At 45.6% G+C, this 27346-nt stretch overlaps 1 long non-coding RNA gene across 2 annotated transcripts in view; it reads left to right on the top strand.

The window, feature by feature from the left end:
- Positions 1 to 27346, top strand: part of LOC134485188 (uncharacterized) — a 154308-nt gene that overhangs the window by 96923 nt on the left and 30039 nt on the right. The window contains exon 3 of one of the 2 annotated variants that reach the window (XR_015647585.1): positions 26433 to 26557. This is a non-coding gene — a long non-coding RNA (uncharacterized LOC134485188). Of the gene's footprint in view, positions 1 to 490; positions 1942 to 26432; positions 26558 to 27346 lie in introns of those variants that run through there. The other variant, XR_015647584.1, reaches the window with a different exon arrangement.

Genomic DNA, 27346 nt, shown 5'->3' with positions numbered 1-27346 from the left:
CATCTGCTGTCCTCATGACTGGGGCCCAGGAGCAGGGGTGCAGGAGGTCAGGATCCTGTCGGGGCAGGGTGCAGGGCAAAGCTCCACTTTCCTAGGAGCTCCTGGGAGGAGTGTGCTCGCCATTTTAATGTTCTAATCTCTAACCCCACTCCATTGCTACACAAATGGGTATTTCTTGGTACTGAAGTTGGGCTCTGTACCTCTTGGGGTACTTGCTTACTGTTTACTGTGACAGGGGTCCCCCCTGTATCTAAGCAGTCTTTGTAGTTAAAATATTTTATTTTTTATTGCCCTAGAAATATGTAATCATTGTAGGTGAATAGGAAAATGCAGAGAATTATGAATGAAAGAATTACTGTATATTCCCAGAACCCATAGATAAGTGCTATTAACATTTTGTGTATTTCCTTCCGGAATGCTTATTATACAAAGTCGTGTATACTTTTCCTTTCAAAAATGGGATTTCCCTGCAATTGTTGTTTCGTTGCAGGCTTTTTCCACATCTACTATATCTCAAATTTCCCCAAGTGAATACACGCTTTTCTCCAATATTTTTCTTAATGGCCCTCGGTATTTCATGGGACGTCTAAGCAGCGGCCTCACCACAATGCCAATGACAGAACGGAGCGAGTGCTGTGCACCCGGCTGTGAATTTCCTCTGCAGAGTCTGCGGTATCTCTGAGGGGTAGGCAGTGGAATCACTCACAGCTACTTACCTACCCACTCCACCCAAATTCAGACAAATGTCTCAGCTTTTGATACTGTAAATCATACCGTGCCAAACTCAATGAGCTCATTGTTGTCTGCACTTGTTTTGTTTCCCTTCTTCAAAATTCCTAGAAATGGAACTGCAGGATCAAGGACTGCACACATCAATGACTCCGAGTCATGTTGCCAGATTTCCCTCCAGAAGGCTATCACCATCTTTTGTTTCCTTGAGAATGACCCCTTCTGTCACTTTCCCAGCAGTGTTACTATGAAGTGAGGCAAGAATAGAGTACTCTAGAGCCCGAGGCTGGGGAGTTATGAGTCTGAGGATAACCTAGGCTACATGCTTCAAAACCAACCAACCAAACAAACTCCAATTGTGCTGGTTGGGTCGGATATTTTTTTTCTTTCAACTTAATACAAATTGGAGTCATCTGGGATAAGAGAGCCTCAATTAAGGAATTGTCTCTATCAGATGAGCTTGTGGACAAGTCTATGGGAAATTCTCTTGGTCGACAACTGTAGTGGGAGGTTCCAGTACCACCCCTGGGCTGGTGATCCTGGATGCTAGAAGAGGCTAATTAAATTAAGTCATGGAGAGCAAGCCAGTAAGCAATACTCTGTCCATGGTCTCTACATCAGTTCCTGTCTTGAGTTCCTGCCCTGACTTCTCCTCATGATGGTCTGTAAGCTGCAGAATTAGATAAACCCTTTCCCCCTTAAGTTGCTTTTGGTTGCCAGTATTGTATCACAGCAATAGAGATACTAGCTAAGATGCCATGCAATAAAATCAAAACCCAGAGAAAACTAAGAAAGAACCATGAGCATCCAGTAGAATAAGACCCAGGAGGCATGGTGAGAATTCTGGGCAGGGGGACACTGATACCTTGGAGAGTTCACATTCTTCTTTGAAAGTCATTTACTGACAAAGGAGTTCTATTTTATCTGTTTAGAAACGTAAAGTCTTAAAATTGGTTAGTGAAACTTCTTGCTATCGCAAAGATAATAACCATGAGTGTCAAACTTTCAGCAAAATTATCCCACAGTTTGTTTCCATTTTCTTGCTATTAATTATCTTTCTTCCTAGCAATGTTTTCACTTTTATTGGAAAAAACTCTGTGGTGTTTTATATTTGTATTTCCAAATTTAGAACTTGTACTTGGAAAAGCCCTTCTCAGGAAATTTTATGTTTATTATTAATTTTTCAAATAAAAATATACATGAAAAATCGTGCATATCGAATCTCATCCTTATAGCATATTTTTCTCCACTGTGTTATTCCATTCGAAATGTATTTTTTGCAATATGTAAGGATCTGATTTGATATTTTTCAGATTATCAAAATTACAAGTGCATGTGTATGTGTCTGGGCAGGTATCTGTGTACCAAGAACCCACAGAGGCCAGAAGAAGGCATCGGATCCCCAGATCTGGATTTACAAGCAGTTGGGAGTCACCCAGTGTGGGTACTGGGAGCTGAACTCAAGTCCTTTGGAAAGCAGAAAGTGTTTTTATCCAATGAGCCATCTCTCCAGTCCGTGATTCCATTTTTTGAAAATTGTCAATAAACTGTCCCGTGAATCAAATGCTCTGTCCCTTCTACATCCACGTGAAGTGAATACACTTTAGTTTTCTCACGTCACATTCTTTGCCTGCGGTTACCTGGAATTTCTAGAGTCAGGAGCTTACTGCTGGTGGCTCACATGGTTGTAACATTGATCTTGGAAAGTGTCTAGTGTCTGTGTTTGGCAGTTTTCTTGATTTTTCTTGCACTTCCTGGGATGCAGTATTTGTTCCTTCCAGCTGCATTTTGCCCAGTCTTTGACATGCAGGGCACCTAGAGCACATTTTGTAATAGTCTGAGCATTTCTAGATTGCACTTGACCAGCGGTTCTCCACCTTCCCAGTGCTGCTGCCCTTTGATATGCTGCCTCATGTTGTGGTGACCCCGCCCCCCCACCATAAAATTATTTTCGTTGCTACTTTATAACTGTGATTTTGCTACTGTTATGAATTGTAATGTAAATTTCTGTATTTTCTGATGGTCTTAGGTGACCCCTGTGAAAGGGTGTTTGACCCCTAAGGGACATGACCCATAGGTTGAGAACTGCTCCAGAAGAAAGATGTTGGAATAGATTGCTTTCTCCACACACATGTATTCCCAGGCATCCTAACGGAACCTCTCTCATGCCTCTCTCACCCCCAGGTACCCTCTGCCTTCCTCACTTGCCCACCCCCATCTTTGTCAAGAGAGTGGCTTTGACTTCTCTTGATTGTTTAAAAAACCAGAGCTCAGCTGTCTCCCCATGTGGACTCCAGGTTCTGCAGTACCCTAAGGTGACTTTCTGTGTAACAGTCCCACATCATCTTAGAGGTCCACCCACACAATGCACTCTTGGTATGGGCCCCTGCATGTGTTCTGTGTCACACAACCAAGCAAGCATTGCTGGTCCTCAGGACTATGACTGCTGAGAAAGTTTGCCGAGAGATCATGGAAGCACAGGTATAGGAAGGAAAGACTCCAGGAAAGCTGCTGTTCACCCTCTGCCTCTGCAACCTCTGCTTCTATTGGGCCCTGCTATCTCAGCTTCTCAAAGCAAGCAGGGGTCTTATTTCTCAGGGACATAGGAGGACAGAGAAGGAGAGGAGAAAAAGGACTCACAAGGCATGAATAAGCAGGGAATTAATTCCCCATGAGGTGTCTATGGAGATGCCCTTTGCCTACTCAGGATGGGCCACTGACACCCTCCCTCAAAGCCCACCAAGTACTTCTATAGTAGACGAGAACCCTTCCAAGGTTGGGGTGTCCAGGGTGGGAAACCTCATGTAGCCAATGAGCAGTCAGCCTCTAGAGCAATCTGCCATAGCCACAAGCAATCGACTCGGATGCAGCATACCCCCTCTCTGGCGTCAGAGAAGAATCCCTCTGTTTTCCTACTGTTTTGCAAATGGATGAAAATGAGCAAAAATGTTGGTCACCATATGAGTCCTTTTATTACAACTGAAAACTAGGAAGGGGTGTTTTTAGTTCAAACAAATAGCGTTGCAGGCGCAATATGTTACACTAAGAAAGGCTAATTTCACATTATTAAATATAATCAGAAACACGACGTGAGGCATGTTGTGTTGACATGGGGTGCTAGGTATCATAACACCCCTCAGCAGCCTGCCTTGTTTGCACGCTGCTTAAACTTCCTCCTTGATGAGGTTTTGCACGATAACTAGAATATTAAAACACATTAAAAGCAATCTCACCCTTACCAGCAAGTGCGAGCCGAGTTATTAGGACGAAGCGCCCCTTAGCTAGAGCTCTAGGCTCTGCACCTGCAACAGTCATGCAGGGGCCCAGAGTGGAGCTGAGTGACGGACTGTTCTCTGCTTCCTGGTGTCCAGTCTGCAGCTTCCCAGGCCTCAGCCAGCAAAAATAATCCATCGCTGAGCATGGGGTGTATGTGTGTAGGGGTACCCTTCCATTCCGACCCTTATTTTTGGGTGACAGATGTTGCCTACCAACCCCACCTCCAGCTACATTGCAAATATACCTCCTTGCCCATCAGTGGAACCTCATTGGAAGATTCTAGAAATTTTCTATGAAATGTACAGAACTAGGATTTTCCTATAGCTGTTTTGCAACTGATTTCAGTCACATCTAACCCGTTACAAGTTTCATAGGTGGAAAGTTGCCATTCTAATTTTCTGAATGTAGAGACTTATAACTATTTTCTATATAACTAGGGTTTTTATAGATTTAGTTATTGTTGTGTGTCTGTGTGCCTGAGTGTACATTTGTTTGTCGTGTGTGTACTTCCAGAGGAGGCTGGAAGAGTGCATTGCGTCATCATGAACTGGTGTTAATGAGTGGTTGTGAGCTGCAGTGTGGGAGATGGGAATCAAACCAGGGTCCTCTGCAAGAGCAGAAAGTGATGCTAAGTGCTATAACCTCCTTCGAATGAGGAAGGAGGACAATCAATAGATGAGTTTCTGCTCACAAGAATGGTCTGCGGATTGCTGGCCCTTCTGCTGCCCTTTGGATGATGAGAGATACTGCAGGCAGAACAGTGTGAAATAAGGATCAAGGTGACTTACCTAGACCACGGGGTGGTCCCAGAGTGCGATATATTCTGCATGGGAACCAGGGGGCCTCCTCGCTTGATCTTCAGTTCTTTTTTTTTTTTTTCGGAGCTGGGGACCGAACCCAGGGCCTTGCGCTTGCTAGGCAAGCGCTCTACCGCTGAGCTAAATCCCCAACCCTGATCTTCAGTTCTTAAAGGCAGATTTTCCTGAGCAAGCCTGGGTGAATCGTGTTAAATCTGTCACAGAGAGCTGGACCATCGTGCAGGCTCCCAGAACGTGAGATTCTGGTTGTCCACAGGCTGTGAAAGGGGCAGGAGGCCAGAAACTGAAATCTCTGGGACCTAAGGGTGGTGAAACCCTCTGAGAGGCAGTGGGAAGTGAGGACCGCACTCACAATGTCATGTGGAATGAAACCCTTGAAGGCAGAGCAATTTGGGGAGGGGATCTCAACCTCCAGAGAATACCTCTGCACCAGTAAGTTTTTTCAAACATTATTGTAAATGATGGCTCTTAAGCACTTTAACCTCCCTTCTAGCCTACCAACCACCAGAGGTAGTGGAAAAGAAAGGATATGGGAGAAGTAGACATATTTAGAAGGGTTCTTTGGAGTAACTTCTGTCTGTGTTGTCTGGAAATTGGCAGTTCAGTTTACAGGTTAGCAGCGGCAGCTCGACCCACTCACAAACGCTTACATCGGCAGTGCAGTTTGGCAGACTTGGTCTAGCAAACATGAATCAGCAGAGATGACACTACCTAGGCGAGACAGCCAGGCCTCAGCCTCTGCACAAGTCAGCAGCAGGAGGGACCAGCAGGAATGCCAGGAAAAGTCCTAGGCTGTGCCTCTCAGTGAAGTGAAGACTTGAGACCAGCAAGTGTTGTACAGCTAGCTCTGTAAGCAAGCCTAGCTCAGGATTCATCACTGTCCCTCAAGTCCTTTTTACACTCTGTCCAAACATCACAGATCCTCCACATGTCTTGCCTCGGCACATGCATCTGTCTCAGCTGACATCACTCTGCCAATCAGCCAAAGTCTGCAGAAGTGGCAAGAAACTTCAGCATACTACCAGAAGGTTTTTGGTGCGTTTCTCTCTCTGGAGTCCCTACAAATGCAGCTCAACTACACAATGTAAGGCCGACCAATGCATGCGCGTTGTTAGCAAAGAACCCTTCATCAAGTGTCCTTCCATGTTTTTGTTTTAGCAAAACATCTTTCTTCTGTGTCTGTTTCAGCTAGACACTCCTTCAGGAGTCCTCCTTAGCCTTTCTTCTGTGTCTCCTTCAGCTAAATAGTCCTTCATGTGTTTGCCTCAGCAAAACACCATCCATCAGATTTTTCTAAAGAACCCTTAAGTTTCCACTCCCCACTGCTAAGCCTAGCTTATAGCTCATGGTCAGGCCCAGCTAGACAGTACTTGTAATCCTTGATAGCAAGAGAGTAAATGCATAGTTTCCAGTCGAAGCTGTAATGGAAAACTATTACACATGGGAGGGAGTAGAAGGCTCCACCCCAGGGAAATGGCTCAGTGCTCTTTGAGTAAAACTGTGCTATGAGGCCTCAGTCTATTCAGGGTGCGGGTGAGGGCTGGGGAGGACGGATAGAGAAAGTTTCCAACCCTCAGGCCTATGTCCTGACAAATCTCCATGGAATGTATATGCAGTGTAAATCCAGGGGTGACCCAGCTCTGATGATTCCCACTGGAAAACCCTCCCACTTTTCTTTGACTTATCATTTGTTTGTTTATTTCAAGACAAGGTCTCACTATACAGCCCCGACTGACCTCAATGCAGAGATCGTCCTGCCTCTGCCTCCCGAGTGCTGAGATTAAAGCTAAGGCACTGCCATGTCTGACTGTTCTCCTGTTTCTAAACTCAATGGTCCCCACTGTCGATTTCAGCCCATTGTGGTAGCGTGTGCCTTGTGCAATGGAGAGCAGCTCCACCCTTTACGAGAGAACTCAGCATCAGTGGTCTTTATTCAAGCCTCAGCACGGCCTCAGAATCCCCACATTTTATCCTAACACCCAAGTTTTCAAACAAAAGCTGTATTGATGGGCTGCCTTCTCCGGTGTTGTAGCATGCCAATAAATTGGTGAATATTTCAGTTTGTTAGATTTCCCCAAGCATTCCAGAGAAATCCTTAGACAATTTCCCATATAAACTCAGTTAATTGCTTTATATAGTAGAGCTATAGAAGCTGTTTAGATAGACCATATGACAGACAGTCATAAAGCACAGGGACGACATATTTGTCAATACAGTGATGTATAAGATAATTATTTTTATTATGTGAATTTCTGAGTTGGAATCAAGACCATCTCGGTTGTACTAATGACTGGCAAGGCCTTAACTAGCTGTCGGGGAGCAAGGGTGGGGGCTCTGAGTTATTTCCTCATTCTCCATCCTTCCGCGTCTCTGGGATGTAAATCTCAGGGCACCATAAAATTGAATAAAAAAAATGTAAGTTTAAATTATTTTTTTATTTTAAGTCAGGTAGGAGCATAATAGAAAAAGACCATCAAAAACAATGAGAAGAAATGATTGTTAATTCCTACAGTACTTTGAAACAGAAGCCCAAGAGACTAAATGGAATAAAGATACTATTAAAATTTCCTCTTTTATTATATCTTCGCTGTCAGAGTAATTGTTGCTGTGTCCAATATATTCAAGGGACAATTTACTTGCTGTTTTCTATTAGTTTTTTTTAACATTAACATATACAGAAATAAAATGAGTAGCAGGCTTGCTTTGCTTAATTAAATGACTGACAAGGCCTCCATGCTGGACTCTGCATAATATCTAAAACCTGGGCAAAGCAGAGCGAGTAGCCCAAGCCGTGCAAACCCCTTCTTTATTAAGTGAATATTGATGTAGTAGTGTCGATTATTTTCAGGTCACCAAATGCAAAAAAAAAATATCACACAGTCCTTTCCCTGCAAGAATCATATATTAGTATTCAGAAAGAAAACAATTTACCACACCATTCTGACACAAGAGGCCAGGTTGGCAATGCCTCTTTCCTCTGAGAACCCCTCCCTTCCCAGGTAGAGACAGACCCTCTGCAGGGAAGAGTTCCCTCATGTTGGTTTACATGGAAGACAAGAAGAATTACCTGGGACTCGCAGCCTTCTTCCAAACCCAGGTTTGGATTTCCTTTTCTGACTTTGATGGCTAGGATATGTAGGTGTCTTCAAGACTAGGTTCATGAGTAACTGTGTTGGCTACATTGTGGGTAAATGCAAAAGCCAAGTTCTAGTTGTGGCTTTGTTCTGAAGGCAGCCACATGCCAGGCACTTTGCTGTTCTCTCCGTTCTGCCCAAGTCTGGTCTCGCTTGCTCGATTCCCATGTGCGCTTGTGTATATGTATGTGTGCATACCACATGTTTAATAAGCCAAGACCATTGGACATTCAGGTTGTCTCCATTTTATGGCTGAGGTGGTAAGCTGGCAATGCAGTCGATGTTGTGAGCTCATCCAGAGAGTCAGCCTAGGATCCTGTGAGAGTACGCCCACTCATTTAGTGGCCTATTTACTGTGCCCACTGTTTGCCAGACATTCTTCTTGGAGGGAGGACAGAACGGGACAATAGTTAATGTTACCTGCACCTCTGCCTGGGGTCAATATTCCATTCCATGTATTTACTTGCTTACTTATTTTTGTGTGTGAACATGTGTGCATGTACAACATGAAGTATGGAGATGACCAGAGGACAACTTGCAGGAATCAGTTCTCTCCTTCCACCATGTGTGACTTGAACACAGGTCTTCATGGGGTCTGTTCTTTGGAGGAGACAAGGTGCTTTACTCACTGACAGCTATCTCTTGACAGGTAGGTGAGGGGGTCAACACTCTAAATTAGTCACAGGGCTCTGTTAACTATTCTGCTGTGACAAACCCCACCATCTCAGCTGTCCTCTGAAAACAAACTTCATCCCAGGAAGTTTAATTGGCTCTTTGGAACCATCAGGACTGTGTTACAGGGATGCTAGGGACAGATATAAGGCCAGGTACCCAGCCTTTCCTGCATCCATGGTTGCACGGCACACACAGGTAAACCTACCATGTGGTGTGACTATGTATGTCAGGGCTAGTTTGCCACACCCATTTGCCACACCCATTTGCTAGTGAGCGCAGTCTTTCTAGCTCTTCCCCATTGTCACATTTGGAAATTAAAGACTCATCCAAAATACAAAGTCTGTTATAGGTAAAAAGACCCATTTGTGGCATATGAACTAATTGAACATAGCTCTTCCTCCTATGGTTAGTGGCATTTGGGGCAGTGAGGCTGGACTTAAATAGTAAAAGATATAATTTTTCTTATCCTTTTTTTTTTTTGGTTCTTTTTTTTTTTTCCCCCGAAGCTGGGTACCGAACCCAGGGCCTTGCGCTTCCTAGGCAAGCGCTCTACCACTGAGCTAAATCCCCAACCCCCATTTTTCATGGTCCCACACATGAGAGATTGCTGAAGAGCAGCCCAAAGGGTGTAAACACGACATCTACCTCTCAGGTGCTGCATAATGGGGCTCCTTCACCAGTCCTGATTTCTCCCTGGCTTGTGAAGCCTGTGGCGGCTGGGCAGCTCTTACTGACTCAGACGCTGACGGGTTTATAGTGAATGTATATCGTGGCACTGCCAGCACCCGGGCTCCTCCACCGAGCGGTGTGGCCTCTGAGATACAGTAATTCACGTTTCCAATATTGCTAATAAAATTTAACAAATGGAAAACCAAAATGTCAAACAAGCAATAATACTGAAGGTGTTTCTCTTAGGCCGAGTAAAGAAAACCACAGTGACTTTAATTGGCTAGAATAATGAAAGAGAAGAAAGAAAGAAATGCCATGAGTTACAGCAGTGGAAAGACGGGGAGAGTTTGTATGATGTTTATTTAAATGGGTGGTGAAGGTGGCCTGCCTGGGAGGGTTAATCTTGGGGAGAAGCTGGAAGGGTGAGAGGAAAAATGGGGGCCTAAACTCCTCAAAAGAGAGACAAATGCCTGTGAAGGCAGACCCAGGCACCTGCTGCTGTGTTGGCTTTAGTGTATCTTATTTCACCAAGTTGTGAGGGGAGAGGGGATATTTACAAAGTGCAAGGCTCCGGGAAGGTTTTCAAGAAGCCAACACATCTCACCTCAACAACAGGTGAGATAACCTCCCTTCCCCGTAACATCTTAATATTTACCTCTGCAATAAAAAAAAATCCAGATAAAAATCTCCCTTATCCAGACCTTTAAAGAACCCTTTTCCAGGCAGAGGTCACCATTCCTGCCCCTCTCTACCTCAGGCAGCCATGTGCTCTGGAACACAGGCCCAGATTTCTGGATGATTCTTTTGCCTTGCCTCAAGTGGAGATGACACGCTGGGAGGAAGTGTGGATCATGGTTTGGGTGACCTTCAGTCATAATCCCTGGTGCTGTTTGTTCTATTGGATTTGCTGCTGCTGACATATCTCGGCTGGTGGCTTTCCTTAAAGGTCTAGACCCCGTGGAGGGTCACCAATCACCCAGAAGAAAACCTGGCATTTTTAAAAAGGAAATATTTGGATCGTGTGAATGTAACCTCAAAAGAACGGGAGAGCCTTGGAGCACACACTGGTTCCAAGGTCTTGCAATCTGAGGAGGTCTAATGGGGAGAGAGGAGGCCTCAGCCATAGCTGGATGAACTCTGAAGATCTCTCTTCTGTAGAAATGGTAGAAATGAAGAAATGGTACAGAGAGACAGCTGTTTGCAGAACGAGTGTGTGATATTCAGATGACAGACTTCAGACTATGTTTCCTTGCTCTGAATTCTGTCTAGTTCATCACCACGGCAGGACACCTCCTGGGGGACACCTTTGGAACCCTGTAGCATTTCACAGTGTTTTCGTTTCTGTTTTGTTTTGTTTTGCCTGCAGTCTACTTAAGGATTGAGCGTATCTGACAACTCGCGGCTCGGCTCGTCCCCTTCTTGTATTTACAATGCCGCAGCCAAATATCAACCCACAAATGAAACAGGAGAATACGTGCAAATACCTAGTTGGCTCCATCTTCCATGCAGAGTCTATCACATTAAGAAAGGTTAATTCCATATTAAATAGAATCAGAAGCACACTGTGAGGCTTGTCATGCTGACACAGGGTGGCAGCTATGCGACGGCTCTCGGCAGGAAGGCTTGTTATATTTTTTATATTTTAGTAGATGTCTACTTAGAATTGATCAAACCTTTGCTTCCGAAACACATATGCAACCCCTCCGCACACCCCATAAACCAAGACTCTCCGAAAACAATAACGAAGCTTATCAGTCACTCGCCTGGAGTTTGCTTCAGAAAAACCCCCAGCTAGCATGCTGCCGGAGCTCTTAAAACATAGATCTTTTTGTTGTGTTGATAATTCACTACCAGCTTGAGATTGATGGCTATGTGAAGTCCATAAAAGATGTTACCACTATATTTTGTTCTTATGATTTATTTTATCATGTTGTCAAGGTTTGCAGAAAACAAGAAACAAATCAATGAACGTCATGCTTAAATATTAAAGAAGGCTGTAACAGACATTTTTATTCAGATGCCTTGTTCAATCTTGGGGCTCAGAAAAGAGAAGTGGCAACCAAGCTTTTATTTGAATTACTTTTGGGGAAATTAATTTAGGGGGCCCGTTGAATTGCAAATGGCAAAGGTAGGCAACCTTATTTGTTTAAATAGGAATGGATGGAGTTCTTGGAAAAAAGCAGTTGCTTAGAAGCAGGGAGTGAGTGGATTTTAAAGCATCTGGAACCTAGGCTAGAGTGGACTTAACAAGTTCATCCCTGCAGCACATATAGAAAGGTATCTGGGAAGCAAAGAGGTTAAGACGTGGCTTTGGAGTAGGGAGGGGTCCAATGCACTTTGCTTTTATAAGGAACCATTTCCTTCATCCTTATATGACATCAAGATCACCATCTCTTCCTGGAGCAGACACTGGCCTTTCCTACGCCATCGGGTAATGAGCAGAGACCGGCTAGCTCTTGCTCCTGTCTCTGATTTTGGCTTTCTGAAACAGACCAGTGGAGGCTTTGGCTTGGTTCAGAAATGAGGCAAAAACAAAGAGTGAATCCGCCAGGACACTCTCTAGCCTAGTGTTTATTTCCTTTCTGAAACAAGATGAATGGCCAAAAAGCGGGGTTCTGGTGTAGAAATTGAATCAACTGGCTGAGGAGAGAGAGCTCCGTGGGTAAAGCGATTGATGTACAAGCATGAGGGTCTGAGTTTGTACCCCAAAACCTACATAAAGGGCCAACAACTGTGGCGCCTGTAACCCCAGAACAGCGGAGCAAGAGCGGAGATGGGAGATTCCTTGTGGTTTACTGACCAGGTAGTCTGCCTGATTTGCTGAGCTCCAAGTTCAATGTGAAACCTGTCTCGAAATATAAAGGGGAAAACAACTGAGGAAGACACTCCAGGCTGACCTCAGGTCATACACAGACACAGAGGCACGGACACACAAAAGATCCAGGGCTTCTTGTCAGGCTCCAGATCCACAGAATACAGTCCATGTTCTTTCTCAAAACTCAGGTCTGTACCCTTTTGGTCCTCTGTGTCCTCAGATTATCAAAGAAAAAGTAATTAGGCTCAGCATTGTTCTGTTGTTAAGTGTATTTTATTGTGTTTTATTACAGTCTTGTTTTGTGGAAATTGGTAATCAACACAGGGTATATACAGAGATTCCAAATTAACATGAATATTCAATTAACCACAGACCCTGCTCTTTGACCATTCTGAATAAACTCCAGTTTATCTGAATTTGGAAAACAGATAAATTAGGAGGCGATCATTTGCATTACAATAAGATTCTTCATTCCAAGGGATGATTCCTTGTGGGATTCTTTTAAATAGAAAGCTCTCCAAGTACTTTGAAAAATATAATTTGATTTTTAAAAATTCTCGCCTCATGTAATTTCTCAGGAACATGCTATTGTGTGAAGTGAGAGGAATAGCTATTTAATTTGGTAATGAGGTACCTTAATTGCAAATATTTTGGACTTAAAAAAAATTCCAGTATAGTCGGATGAAATTCATGCTCAGACTTCAAGCCGAAGTTCCCATCAGTATGACACCTGCCATCTTGGTTGGCTGCAATCCAGGTTCCAACCCTCTGGATGTTTCTAACAGCCTAGTCTTATTCTATCTGCAGCTGCATAGAAGGAAGCCAGTCACCTGAGGTATAGTGCAGGGCCAGGTTTGTGTCTCTCTTTTGGGGTGCAGTGACTGGGAGAGGAGAGCAAGGACAGAGTGTGGAGCTCTTGGGAAGATACCCAATGCCTTGGGGATAACTCAGTCAGTTGTAGTGATTTAGCACAGAAGTAATATCCCATAATAAGCCACTGTTGCTTCTGCTCAGCTGGCTTTATTCTTGCCCTCTCCCTCTCCTCTTCCTCTCCCCCTCCTCCTCTCTCTCCTTCTTCCTTTCCCTCTCCCTCTTCCTGTACAACTTCCTCCTCCATCCACCTACCCAATATGCTTGTGTGTGTGTGTGTGTGTGTGTGTGTGTGTGTGTGTGTATAGACCCACTGAGAGACTGAGAGTCTGAAGAGACTTCCTGGTGTTGAAGACACCAAACTTGGAGCAGTATGGTCCAATAAAGCAGAGGAAGCAGAGAGGAATGTTGGATGTCTCTTGAAGAAAGAGATTGGTGGCATGGGTACTCAGGCTCCCACTCTGCCTAGAACATCACATCACCACACAGTAGAGTTCCTAAGCCACCTTAGGTCATGGCCCAGCAAAGGATCAGAAATCAAATTTGATGAATTGAGACGAGGAAGAGCTGGGTTGAAGGCTTTTGTTCATCTTTCCCTCTGTCCATATCCCAAAGGCAGTGTCCCAATCCAGCAAATGTCCCTTGCAGGCCTGCTCTGCACAGATGTTTTCTGTAGCACTGGGGAAACTCAAAGGCCACCTCTTCTACTTGTCTTTCCTTCTTGTTGCATTGCCAAAGTACTAGTACTGTGGCTAAGGACAATCTATGGCCGCATAGTTAAATGTATTTAGAAATATATATTTAGCTTAGCCGTGTTAAGGAGGTTTTAGGAAGCAGGTAGAAACGGGGCTTGCTGATAGATTTCCTTTCCTTTTCAGAGCCTACCTGAGAATAGGGTTTGGAAAAACTGTGGGAGGACATGTAAACAGCATAATCACTGGGAAGCAGGCTTGTCTCAGGTACTCAAGCACATATTTGGCGTTTTGGGCAGATGGGTGAGCAGATTTATGGTGTTGCGAAGGATGCCTGTGATTATAGAACCTTTCTGATTACAAGTGTTGCCTACACTGCCGAGGGTCTCACAGCACCCCAGAGGACCACCACTGCCATCTTTCTTCAATATTGTTACCTTCACCACTATCTCCTTGTAGTCTAAGAGTCTAGAACAGCATTGGGTGTCTTCTCAGAGGTTGCCCACAGACTAGGGGTTGCCCTTGTTGGAGACAAAGAAGATAAGTAGTTTCCTATCCTCTGGGCTGACATAGTGCAGAGTGTGGGAGCCATATATTGGGTGCTTCTGGCTAACATTCTCTGGCGGCAGCTCCATGCCTCACTGCTGTTGGCTTTTACCCCTACCTTTCCAGCCGCACCTTCCATGCAGGCCTCTGGGCAGCTTCTGCTCTGAAAGCCTCCTTTCCCTGGCTGACAGGGTCTATGACTAATCAGTCAATGTTAGAGGTCATAGCAGAGACATGATACCCGTTGGAAACTCCTTTGTTAACACAGGAGACATACAAACAGGACAGCAGTCAGCTGCACAGGACCCCAACCTTTCTGCCTGCAATATTACAAGAACATACCACAGGGCCTTCAAGGTCTGAGGTATTTTAGCCAGGAGGAATTTGAGCTCTGATGAAATTAAGGCTTTCAGTTGGAGCAGGTGAAATTTAGAAACTGTTGCCTCTGAACTCATCTAGCTGACAATGTCACCATCACTGTGATCAAATGATTGTAATTCCTTTGAGGAAAGATCTCTCTTCATATCCTCCTAGCCTTTGGATGGTTATTGCAAGCCAACTTCTTAGGGCTTGAAGGAAGATTCTTCTTTTGCTCAGCCCCAGGGCAATAATCATGAGCTTCCCTTCGGCAGGTGTCCTGCTCATCCTAATAGACTAGGGATCTGCAGAGATCTTGGGATAGTTTGTACACCCATGCCACTAGCTCCATGAGTCCTCACCTCTGAGCTGTGTCAAAATGCTTCCTGGCCAAGCAAGGAATCCTTAGCCAAATATTATAATCTTTTTTTTTTTTTTTTTTTTTTTGGTTCTTTTTTTCGGAGCTGGGGATCGAACCCAGGGCCTTGCGCTTCCTAGGTAAGCGCTCTACCACTGAGCTAAATCCCCAGCCCCCAAATATTATAATCTTATAAGACTTTGTATCCTAAAATATTTCTCTAAACAACCTGATTGTCTTAAAACTTTAACACAGACGACAGTCACATAAATGCACACACGATAAGCCTGTGCATGGCACTCTCCTGCTATAAATGTATGTACCAGAAAATGCATGTAAATATTATGTGTCATGCTTATAACACAAACATATATACTGAGCCACACATAGGTACATGAAACTGTGAGAGTACATACTTGCACATGTACATGCATGTATACATGAACATACACCCAATAGTCATGCACACACTCACAAAATCACTCATGTACATGTATTTGCAGCAGGCATACATATATCTACATGTGAACTTCAAACCCAAATAATATATCATACATGAATTTATATACCAAGAATGGATATTGGCACACACTTGCAAAAATCACACAGGCACATATGTGAATCCCATGTATGTAGACAAACAGACAAAAATCTCACATAACACATGCACGTAAAGTGACACACACATGATAAAATATGGATGTATGTGTTCTTGTTCCTTTTCTGTTGCTGTGAAGAGACACTGTGACCATGGCAACTTATAAAAGAAAAAGTTTATTGGTACTGGGGGTGGGCTTACAGTTTCAAGTTAGTCCATGACCATCATGGTAGAAAGCCTGGCAGTAGGAAGTCAGGCATGGCACTGTACCAACAGCTGAGACCTAATATGTTGATGCAACCATTAGAAGGTGCTTAACTTCGAAGGGCATGGAATTTTTAAAACTCAAAGCCCACCCCAGTGACACACCTCCTTCAACAAAGCCAAGCCTCCTAATCTTTCCCCCAAAGTTCCACTGACTGGGTATTAAACATGTGAACACATGAGTCTGTGGAGATCATTCTCATTCAAACTACCACAGCACTGTGTGACATGTGTAAGTTAAGGCACATAAATAGCCACATGTGCACAGTAGCATTTGGTTATGCACATGAATGTACATATGTGTCATCTGTGTACATATACCATTACATAAGTCCGATTTACACACAGGCGCACATACCATATCTGTGTACATAATATGCACTGTTCGCAGTCATGTCTGTCAATGAACCATCCACTGTCAGGTCTATGGGTAGAAGGATTAACTCTATGCTCAGTCATCCTTCCACGAATACGCCCAACAACTGGTTTTACTCTTAAAAATTAATCCTAGGCATCAGCTTCTGAGAGTTCTGAACAGAAAATTGTTTGCAGTGGCAACTGCAGTGTGAACTGGTCTCAGTGGCTGTGTCTGAACAAGCAGACTTTGCTTGTGTTTTCCTGGATAAAGGTAACATGGAGAACCTGTTTCTTTCTTGTGGGAGGACCCAACAGGAATAGCATCTTTTTCCTTCTGCAACTTCAGGTTATAGCAAAACAGGTTCTGCTATATTCCTGGCCCCTTTAGAGGCAGATGTAACACTTGATTCAATAAGGAAAGTAAGGGTTGCATGAATTCTATACTATCACAGAGAAGGAGGGAAACATGGAGAAGTCCTACCTTAGCATCTAACTGATCATATTCTTGGGTGGTCATCAGCTTTGTAGATGTCCTAGTTTCCCTTCCTGGGCCCTCAACCATATCCAACTAGCACTGCTGTGTCCCGGTGAAGCCTATTCTGATAAGAGTCATGCTCTGACATAACACGAGCCATCAGAGCCGAGGAAACAGGCAACTTCCCAGGAACTCAGAAGGGGGCACACATAGAAGAACCCTTCTGCCCAGCCCATGCACTGATACTTAGACTCTTGGAGCCAGAAAGGGCTGACTTGAGCCAAGGAGGCCACATCAGCTATCTCCATGGACAGGTCTTATATCTTAAGTAGATGGAACCTTGTCTAGCTAACATGTTAATAATGTGCCACATTTTGTTGTCCCCTCAATGTTCCCAGAGAATTGGCATCCACTTTTCTCTCCACACACATTCTAGTTGTTTCAGACATTTGGCTCACATGTTTGCTCTGTGTAGTGACCAGTCCTGTAAGGGAAGACACTGTGCTAGCAGCTCAGTGGCTGCTCAGACATTTATTCCTCCATTTAACTGTTCAGCCGCCTGGGGATAGCCAGTAGGAAATAGAAGTGGCCTGTGCCCTCCCATAAACTTTAGATAGATGGGAAGGATGACCTGTCTTCAGTGGGAGGGACCTATAGGGGGGCATTTAAGTGTCAGCACTGATACAAGGTCCAAAGCTGAGGAAGATGACTTGTAAGGAGCCCCTTCCAGCCTCTCTCTGGCTGCCCCCCCAACTTCCTGGCAAAGTAATACAGCTCATTCCTTTGAAAACAACTCCTAGGAAGTCACCCCAGGATCTCAAACTGTCTATAGCTCTGTAAGGCCTGTACCCCCAAAATGCACTTCTTAGTGTCATCAAGCAGACTCCCCATGCATGCCCTTTCCCAGACAGCCTCAGTTCAACTCACTTCCCTGAGGGAGCACAAGTACTAATTTCAAAAGATATGAATACATTCCAGATCCCATCAGCTGTTAAGTGTCACCCGTTTAGAAAGTAAGGTCCTTGTAGATATACACTAATAGAGCTCATGAGAAGAGGCCATTTTATATTATGTGGATTGGCCATGAACCCAGTGACAATGTCTCCTTAGGAAATGTACAAAACATGAGGTAGAATAGGTGTGAGGGTGATGTTCTTCCCTCACTGGCTATAGCACTCAAGAAACTGGCCCCACACCTCTCCGGGACAATACAGTGGAGTTGGCCCTGATGATGAAGGCACAGGGAAGCCAGCCGCCAGGGTGTGAGAACAGGAGAGCTGGCCCAGCCCCTCACAGATGGCAGCACTTGGGAGAGTGGGCCCCAAACCTTGACTGGACCACACAGTGGAGCTAGCTCTGGAGGCATTGTGTATGGCCTCCAAGTGCATGGGAACAGGAGAGCTGACCCCGTTTCCTGCAGATGGCTGCATTGAGCGGCCTATCAGAGTAGTGATGGAGAGCTCTCCAAGGCTGACCAGCTCGGACTGAGACTTTTAGTTTGTGCACACCAAAATCTATGTCATCTATGAATGGTTGGAGCATGTGAAAGTGCCAGTACTGCTGCTCCAAAGCTGCAGAATCTCCATGACACAGGCAATGACAGGATAACCAGGAGGAGTCCCAGTGAGGAGCCAATATATTTATGGAGTCACAGAAGCCAGAGATCTTGAGCTGGTCCAAAGACTCATTGCAATGAACATTTACAAGTGAAGATGTGTGGACAGAGGGATGCACTGTGGGACACATTGTGACACATTGCAGCTTCCATGATGAAATGCTTTTCAATGCCTTATTGGTGTGTGTGTGTGTGTGTGTGTGTGTGTGTGTGTGTGTGTGTGTGAGATTTTGTGGGGGAGGTTGTTGCAAGGGCAAATGGTAGATATGAGGGGATGGGGAGATGAATGAGACTGGGTACATGATGTGAAACTCACAAACAATACTTTTTAAAATTAAAAAAGTTGAGAGAGGAGAGAAGAGAGAGAGAGGGGGCGGGGGAAGGCTATGGGGTATAGAAACCAAGGCCAACATAACCCATGACCTAGAAGAGACAGAATGGTTCTTGCCCAGTTTGGAGAGAGCATAATCTGTTGCTGCTCTAACTTTGCATATCTGGCCTTGAAAACCATGGGCCTAACTTTCTGTTGTATTAAGCCACGTGTGTGTGTGTGTGTCTAATTTGTTAAGTGCGCGTGCTAATTTGTTATGGCAGCCTTAGGAGAGCAATATACCATCTTTATTCCTGGCTAGTTTGATTTTCTGGTTCTTCTCGCCTCTGTTGAGCATTTTGTGGCCAGGGACTTAGGCAAAGTCACAAGATAAATCTTATTCTTCTGTCATTGCTGCAGAAGGATGACACCCTCTCTTCATCACACCAGTGTACCTGCTGTGTGACTTACCAAGGGGGAAGGGAAGAGTCTGTCTCCAACACAGTTCTCTCCTTGTTGTTATAAAATGTCCAGGAGGTGGGAAGAAGACTGCAAGTATGTGCTGCACTAACACATTTTCAACTGAATCACCTTGGATTGCCTGAAAAAGCAGACGGCTGAGGGAAGGCGCACTTATACTGACTGTGGTTCATATGCATACACTAGTCATTATCCTCATAATAAGCAAAGAATTCAAGTCAGCCATCTTATTCAGTGTATGTTCAGAATTGACCTGGTAGTAAGAAGTCAGTGATGGACATGAGAGAGGTAGCTCTCTGCTGAGGTTGGTAGAGAGGGAGCTCTCTGCTGAGGTTGGTAGAGAGGGAGCTCTCTGCTGAGGTTGGTAGAGAGGGAGCTCTCTGCCGAGGTTGGTAGCCCTTCACACCTTATGAAATAGAGATGGAAGCTTTAAGAGGGGATGGGGTATGAGAGATCTACCCTCAGGAATGGATTAATACTATTATATGAGGAGTAGATTAAGTACCTCAGGAATAAACCCCCGACAGAAACAGTAAGCCAACTTTCTGTTCATCTCATGTGTAGCCCTTTCCTTTTGTCCTCATTAAGACTCAACACAAGGACAGGAGGGTGATTGCTCACCAGAATGATTGACCAGGTTGACTTGGGTCATCTGGTTGGCTCAGTGGGTGTCCCCTTCCTCTGTCACCACTCCATGTGTTCATGGAAGGATGGACTTCCCAAAAGATAAAGGAGATTAAGGCTGATCATTTCTTAGTCAAGGGCACACGAGTAGCTGGGCTCCCCTGCTGTTGATAGAACTCCAAAGGATCGTTCAAGGCCCAATTGTAGGAGGATGGAGGTGGGGCTTCTAAGACTCCAGATACATTTGAATGAGGTGCTGCACGCAGCAAGATACCTTTCTTGGAAAAAGACAAAACAAAACAAAACTCTCCACACTGTATCCCCTACCAGATACTCACAGCATGCATGCTCTCGCACCTTCTTGCCCCCAGACCATGAGCCAAATAAATACCTATTGTTTGTCACCACCCAGGCTGTGCTACTCTGTCATAGCAACTAGGAATGGGTAAGCGAATCCCTTTTTCCCTCAAGAACCTCAGAGCCCAAAAGGAGATGCTGACCTGCAAGCAACCACGTTTCTATGCTATGTTAACAACAGTCACTGGCTGTGTTCCTAAGCAGTCACTGTGTGGATTCCTGCATGCTGGGTGACAAGGGTTGCCCGTGTTAGCAAATAACAACTCAGGATGCCAAGTTATACTCAGAATTCAGATACATGACAAATGCTGTTTGCTGGTGTAAGTGTGCCCCCAAGCAATCTATGGGACATACTTAAACCAGAAAGCTATCCATCTTGTATCTGTAAGTCTATTTTTAACCAGGCACCCTTTGAGAGCTCTGAAGTCCCGAATCAGCCATCACAGTGGTTCTAGGGAGGCAATGGTAACAGGAACTTCATGGCACAGATAAGCAAACAGAGGATGGAACTGCCCAGGTCATCTCAGTTTTGCATGACTTTAGTAACCATTTGGGCCACATGGGTGTTCAGTGCACTTTATGTCAGCTGAGCCCTGAGGCCCAGTGAGCAAATGGAATGTTTTCAGTGTGAGCCCGTTGGCATTGTCTGTCTTTGCTCAGTGTCTTCGGATAGAAATAGAGAAGAGATTCATCAGTCGGTGGGAGGTTGTTATAGGAAGAATTTGGCAGCTGTAGAACCTGGAACCTGTGAGTTGAAAAAGAAAATATCAGACTTGGAACCTTCGTTGTGTACCCCAGGGTTCCCTAGAGCAATCCATGGATGAAACAATATGGTAGCCACTCTGGGTGATCTTGGTGACCTCTGCTGACTGCATCAGGAACTCTCCACAATTGTCTATCCTCTGCTAAAAACCTAATTTTCTCTATCCTCTGCACTGTCTCAAGGGATTCTAACAGCTGTTGGAGAAGTACCTACTTCATATGGGACAAAGTCCTTGCCTTGATGTTCTATGAGCCCCGGAACCACACAAAATGCTTTCAATTCACCTGTTCTCTTCATTTATTTAGTTATCTCAGTAGTCTATGCTGTATGAACCAAGAGTCACCGGGTATATGTAGACACAAAGCCACCCATTTGCTTCTTTCTCTACCTACACCATGCTGGAAAGAGATGGCATGGCTTTCGGAGCCAACTGTCCCTGCCTCCCACTTGACTGGTTACCTTCCTGAGTAAATTCCCACTCATCTGTCCCCGGCCAGCCTGAACAGTTGGGACAGGTGCTCTGAATGTCAACTGCCCATGTTTTGGAGAACAGCTACTGTCTTCATGGGACTGCAGTGACCCTCACCCTGAGACGGTCATCACCACAGGAAAGAGCACAGAGAGGAGGATCATGGCAAGCATATCTCCTGATTCCAGAGGAGTCCAACCCTAGGGCATTCAATCAATGTGTCTGATTTCAAATTGGAAGCGCTTTAGAGAGGGCAGGGTGGGGTGAGATGACCAGACTGGGTGGGGGCCAAATGAGGGGACAAAAATTGATTGGTCTCACAAGAGAGGTTAATTCCTGACCAAGAATCGTGACGGCTAAAAGGTCTTACAAATAAGTCCGTGGCAGCTTTGACCCCAGGGTTGATAGAGAAGCAGCCTCAAGCAACTGTGGGCACTGCTCAGTGCTTGTTCAGGCAGAGGGCAGGAGCTCCCATTTGGGGGAGGACCTGGCTTACACAAAGACAGATGCTTGTGGAGGCCCTTTGTCATAAGAGAAGAAACCCACTATCAGGATATCCTATAGACCTGTGGTTTTCAACCTTCCTGGTGCTTTGACCCTTTGTTTAACAGTTCTTCATATTGTGGTACCCTCAACTATGAAATTATCTTTTTGCTACTCCATAACTATAATTTTGCTGCTGTTATGAATTGAAATATAAATATCTGATATGCAGGCTACCTGATATGTGACCTCCAAAGGGGTCATGACCCATAGGTTGAGAACAGCTGTTGTAAACCCTTCATTGTTATCCAAAAAAAAAAAAAAAAGAAAAGAAAAAGAAAAAAAACCCAAAGTAGAGTTCTAAGGCCACAAAGATACCCTGGTGGACACCCACCCATGCCCACATTCCTTGATTCTCTTTTTTACTTCATCCTGGTGAAAGCCTGTGAGCTCTTGTAGGCTAAGTTCCACAAGAGCAATGGATGAGCTCCTTTTGAAGCTTAGTGTGTTGATACTGCCTAACTACCACACCCCCACTTTTCATAAACCTCCTCATTTGCCATAACTACCAGAGGCTTCTGGGACACACAGGGTGGGACAGCCTAAGGTCAGAAAAGAGGCAGAGGGAGGCAGAGATGTCCTTTCTTTTCTTGGTTCTAGCCCACTTGGACCTCTCCCCCTGACACTATGTGGCTGACCAACCATCCTCACTAGGATTGGTGTGGAAGCTCTGGAAGGGACCGTCTCCCAGACACGAGTGATGTTTTGCTGCAGAGATGAATCAGCAAGTCCTATGAGTAGCCCACAAGTTTTATACATGTAGGAGTTTCAGAATCACATATAGAGAAAAGACAAGTGTGTTGCTGATCTTCCCATGGCTGCATGACTGCAATCTAAAACAACCCACTTTAGGAGGACGAAGGTTTATTTTGGCTTAAGACTTTGTAGCTTGTAGCCTACAGCTGTTGGCCCTGATGATTTTGATACTGTGGAAAGGCAACTTGTGGTGGTGTCCAAGAGTGGTGGTATATAGCCACGTTTTACACAGAAGGGAGGTGGGCAAAAAATGAACACTTGGTTGGGGATTTAGCTCAGTGGTAGAGCACTTGCCTAGCAAGCACAAGGCCCTGGGTTCAGTCCTCAGCTCCCCCCCCCAAAAAAAATGAACACTTGGATGGGGTCTCAATATTTCCTCTAGGTCATGCTTCCAATGAGTGTTTTATCTCTTAAAGGTCCCTCTGCTTCCCAGTAGTGCCACAGAGGGAATTTAACCTAAGCATTATTATCAAATGGAAATACCCATTGCAACCTGCAGGTCAAAGGGTTATGCCTGAGGTAAGTCCCATGTAATCCATTCTCACAGTGGCGAGATGGTAGAATACAGGGAGAGTTAGGTGCCCATTGAGATAAGTGTCTGTAACTAGTCACAGTATTTCAAGGTTGTTCTGAGAATATCAGAGACCAATTTATCTCACATGCTAGGAAGAGTTGGGCACAGAATGGGCTCACCTAGTGGCCGCTGACATTCCAGTGTCTGCTCTATGTCCTGCAAGCAGCTTTTGGTGATGGCCGTCAACCTTAGTGTTTTCACCTACCTCGTGGGGAGCTGGTTTCTTTAAATCCAGAACCTCCCATCTCTGGAGGCACCAATCAGCAGTGAATGGCAGCCTCATGCTCAGAAAGGCGGCACAGTTGGATATATCTGCCTTGCAGCAAAGAGCCAGGACTCAGGGCCAGATGGCCCAGTCATTTCACCCCTCTGCCAGCTGTGTGACCTCAGGCAAGCCACACACTCTCTGAGCCTTGATCCTCGTTCTGAAATGATAGCGGTAATAATCACTTCCTCCTGGGTTGTTATGGGGTTGAGACAGCCTCAGAATGTCCTTTCGACATGGCACTTACCAGACGGCACTTCAGCAAATCAGCTGTTATTGGTGCTTGCTGGGCCTGAGGGTTGGGGTAGGGATGGGTAATGGATGGATGGGAAGGGTATCGGAGCTGCCCTGTCTGTCACTCTAACTGGTGACAGCCCATAGGATGGAGGCATGAGAGGGGACCTTTGTGGATAGCTTGAACTCCAGGGATGATAGCTGCCAGTGCGGGTTCTCAAACTGTGACAAATGCTCCACACCAGGGCAAGGTGAGAACATGAGGGGCCTAGGGGTGGGGTCTGCTGTAGTGCAGGAGAGGAAACACTCTCCAACACTCCAGGGGACACGAACACACATAATGTATTAGTGAAGGGTGGCTGCTTATCCTTGTACCATGCCTCTATCCATGGGCCTGGGACGTCCTGCCTTCTTCAGATGTCTGCCTGGTGGCCAGTCTTCTCACTTCCCAACACACTCCAGCTTTCCCCTCCTGCTTTCAAGGCCAGATTTCTAGGCCAGCCTCTCTGAAGATGCTGTAGGCCAGCCTTCCTCTGATATAGGGAGTGCTGAGTTGGACCATTAATGAGGCTCTTGGGCCCCGCTGGACCTCTTCCACTCTCCTCCTTGAGCCACCCCAAAGTCTGTCTGCTCTCTAAAGAGGAAATACTGAATCAACTTATCTCTCCTCTCTGCCAGTCTGGGCTCTGGTGCCTAGGAGTCTGCCTCCTTACTCAGGATGCCAACTTGGGAAAACTTCCCAACAACCAGGGAGAAGAAGGGAGTCAGGAAGATGAGGCCTTCCAGGGATAGAGTCTGGTGACCACAGTCACAGTAGCAGATGCTTGGATCAGGCTACACTCGGTCCTTCCTGCGGGTCTTCTCACCCAGCATGGACCATCAGCTTTCAATGCTCTGTATGATCTTGTCTAATATTTTCTGAACTCTGAAGGATATATACAAGTTCAACTTTAGAAAGTTCAGGAAATCCCAGAAAAGCATTTGTGGTCCATGTAGTACAAAACACAAGAGAGGCAGTCCTCTCTGTACACCCCAAGTGCCATCCTGAGTTGCAAAGCCACTTTTGTGGCTTGTCTCTGGATATCTTCGGCATGTGTCTGCTTGGATATGCATGCATGTATGCAGATATGTTCGACATGTGCCTGTGTGTCTGGTCTGACATTTATTTGAAAGTTTGCGTTTTTTCCTCAGAGTCACTAGATGATGGGGCAGTTGATGATAAATGGGAATCACTCTGGTGGGGTCCAGCCCCTTTCCATAGTGCCAGGACTCTTAGATTGGTTTTTAATAAATTGCATATTTGGTGCTAGATGGTCATATTGTTATTAGGTAGACAATGAGACACTTTGTCATAATTACAGGGGGGAAACAAAGTCAGCATCTATCTAGAATCCAGTTTCTGCTGCTTCCCTCCAGCCCAGGCTGTATGCCGAGACATGCTGTAGAATTGGACCTACACTTGGAGAGTTCGGAAGCATTGATGAAGCCAATATGACAAGCTGTCATTTTGTCATATGCTCCCTGACATGACTAGACCTTAATGGTCGGGTGACTCGGGTGACTCTCGGCCACTCAGGCTCTGGACCTGGATGAGTGGCAGCTGCTGTAATTACGGGAGAAGGAGGACCAAAGCAGACAGAACTTTACTCTCATTTTATATATTCCCGACAGGCACCTACGTGACATCATTAGCACCTCAGAACTGAGTTTGGAGTTAGCTCAAAATCAACCCAATGTCACACTACCTGGGTCAGCACTACCCACCTCCCCACCCAGCCTTCTGAGTGATGCCCACCCAGGCAAGCCAGAGGGGGCTGCCCATTCGTAGCAAGGGGCTACAACCCAGTAAACAGCAGATTCATTCCCCAAGTCAAAGTTGAACTACTCACTTTATCGTTCATTGATTTTAATGGACTGCAACTTCATATCCAACTGCCACTTTCTGGACTTGAACAGATGCAGTCACTAGGCAATGGTGAGGCAGGTAGAGTGTTATGCTGACTGAAGGGGGCATGAGAGTTGAGCTTTTTATTACTTATCATCACCGCTACAATTGTTGTTAAGGAATTTCATGGGGCTGGCTTAAATCCAGTCTGAGTGTACACACAAGCACATGCACACAGGCATGAACATCCATTGTTGAGGGGCTAACAGTGACTCTCCCCAGCTTGCCTTGGGATGTATTGAGAATTCAGGTAAGGAAGCTTCCTGGGCTCTGCCAGCTTTTTCCTCCTTCGACATTTCCCATTGGTGCTTTGTCATCTCACACTCTAAGTGGAGGCTTAGAGACCATCTCAAACAGAAGTGAGTCTCCAAGCACACAACCAGCCAAGAGGCCCCCAGTTATCAAGGCCAGGGGTTAATTTTTCCCAGGTGCTCTGTGGGTTTTAGAGTTTGTCAACTTGTCTACCTCAGACCCAATATGTCTACAGAAAAAGTCTTACTAGCAACTTCCCATCCCACTCAATGAGAACCTGGAGCTGAGGTCTTTCCAAGGAGGGAGGGAGCAAAGCTTCATTTTTCCCTGGGTCCAGAACGGAGAAGAGTAAACAAGACCTGGTGCCCAAACTCGCAATCCCCTCAAAGAGAATTCCCGGCGGCAGAGAGTGGTCATCAAAACCACGGAAACGGGGACAATGAGCTCGGGGCAGACTCAGAAATTTATAGACTTTGGCCTCTGCCGCTACATATCCTGGAAGGGAAGAAAAAAGTGTTAAGAAAACAACCCGTGGTGTTGGATGTGAGGGCTCTGGCTCTGGCCGGCTGACACATCGACCCTGGGCTTGACCTCCGCAATCTGTTTCCACAGGTAATTCCATGGCTCCCAGCCAACTCTGAAAGCCTTCCTGTTTGGCAGCTGAGAAAGAGGAAGTGCCCCCCAGCACAGGGCAGCCGGGGCTCCACACCCCGGCCCGTCAGCATGCTTGAACCTGGGTAATTTATACTCTGTTTCATCGCCTCGTCCTACACACATGATGAAATTTATTTCTACTGATAACCGGGATTTTAGCCGTGCGGTGCTGAAGTCGGTGTGATGAGCTGCCCCATTTCTGTTGTTGTTGGAATGTGTGCCGGGTTGGCCTGTGAAACTGATGAATGACTGCCTTGGCAGATTCATAATCCAGGGTTTGGTGCAGCTGTGGATGAAACTAATAGCTAGCAGGGACCACTGAAGTCCCCGAGCTAATACCTGTCTCCTCCATCACAAATTGATGGCATTAAACAAAAAAGTTGACTCTTTTCACATCCTGCCAATCTAATTTTGGTGCCCCTGCAGCCATCCCAGCATTTCGTGGCACAGAGGGCGCTAAATGTCGCCTGTGGGATGGGGAAGGGAACATCTGTCATCCGCCTCTGTGTCTGGAGGTGGGGGTAGCAGGGCCGGGCACCCCTGCCCGTGGGCTGACTACTGTGGCCGGCCGGCAGCGCCCCATGCTGACTGTCCCCCAGCTTGCCTCTCTGGGCTGAGCATATGGCTTCACTCTGCTCCCGCTTCCCAGGGAACCAGGACAGTCGAGGCATAAACTGCTTTTACTTGTTCTGCTCTCAAAGGTTGGATGCAAGGAGGAAGGTCCAAAAATAACATCAGCGTAATAAGTCATTAGTCATTTTTCACTGTACATATGTTAACTTGACCTGCCGTATGTTAATTCATGCAACATTGGCCTCACATATGGCTACAATAGGAATCCCAACTGGTACCTCCTCCGGCTCGTCGCCTCA

This window comes from Rattus norvegicus, chromosome 1 (genome assembly GCF_021556685.1).
Source record: "Rattus norvegicus strain SHRSP/BbbUtx chromosome 1, alternate assembly SHRSP_T2T, whole genome shotgun sequence".
Taxonomy (NCBI): domain Eukaryota; kingdom Metazoa; phylum Chordata; class Mammalia; order Rodentia; family Muridae; genus Rattus; species Rattus norvegicus.
This window is presented reverse-complemented; position numbering and strand designations above follow the sequence as displayed.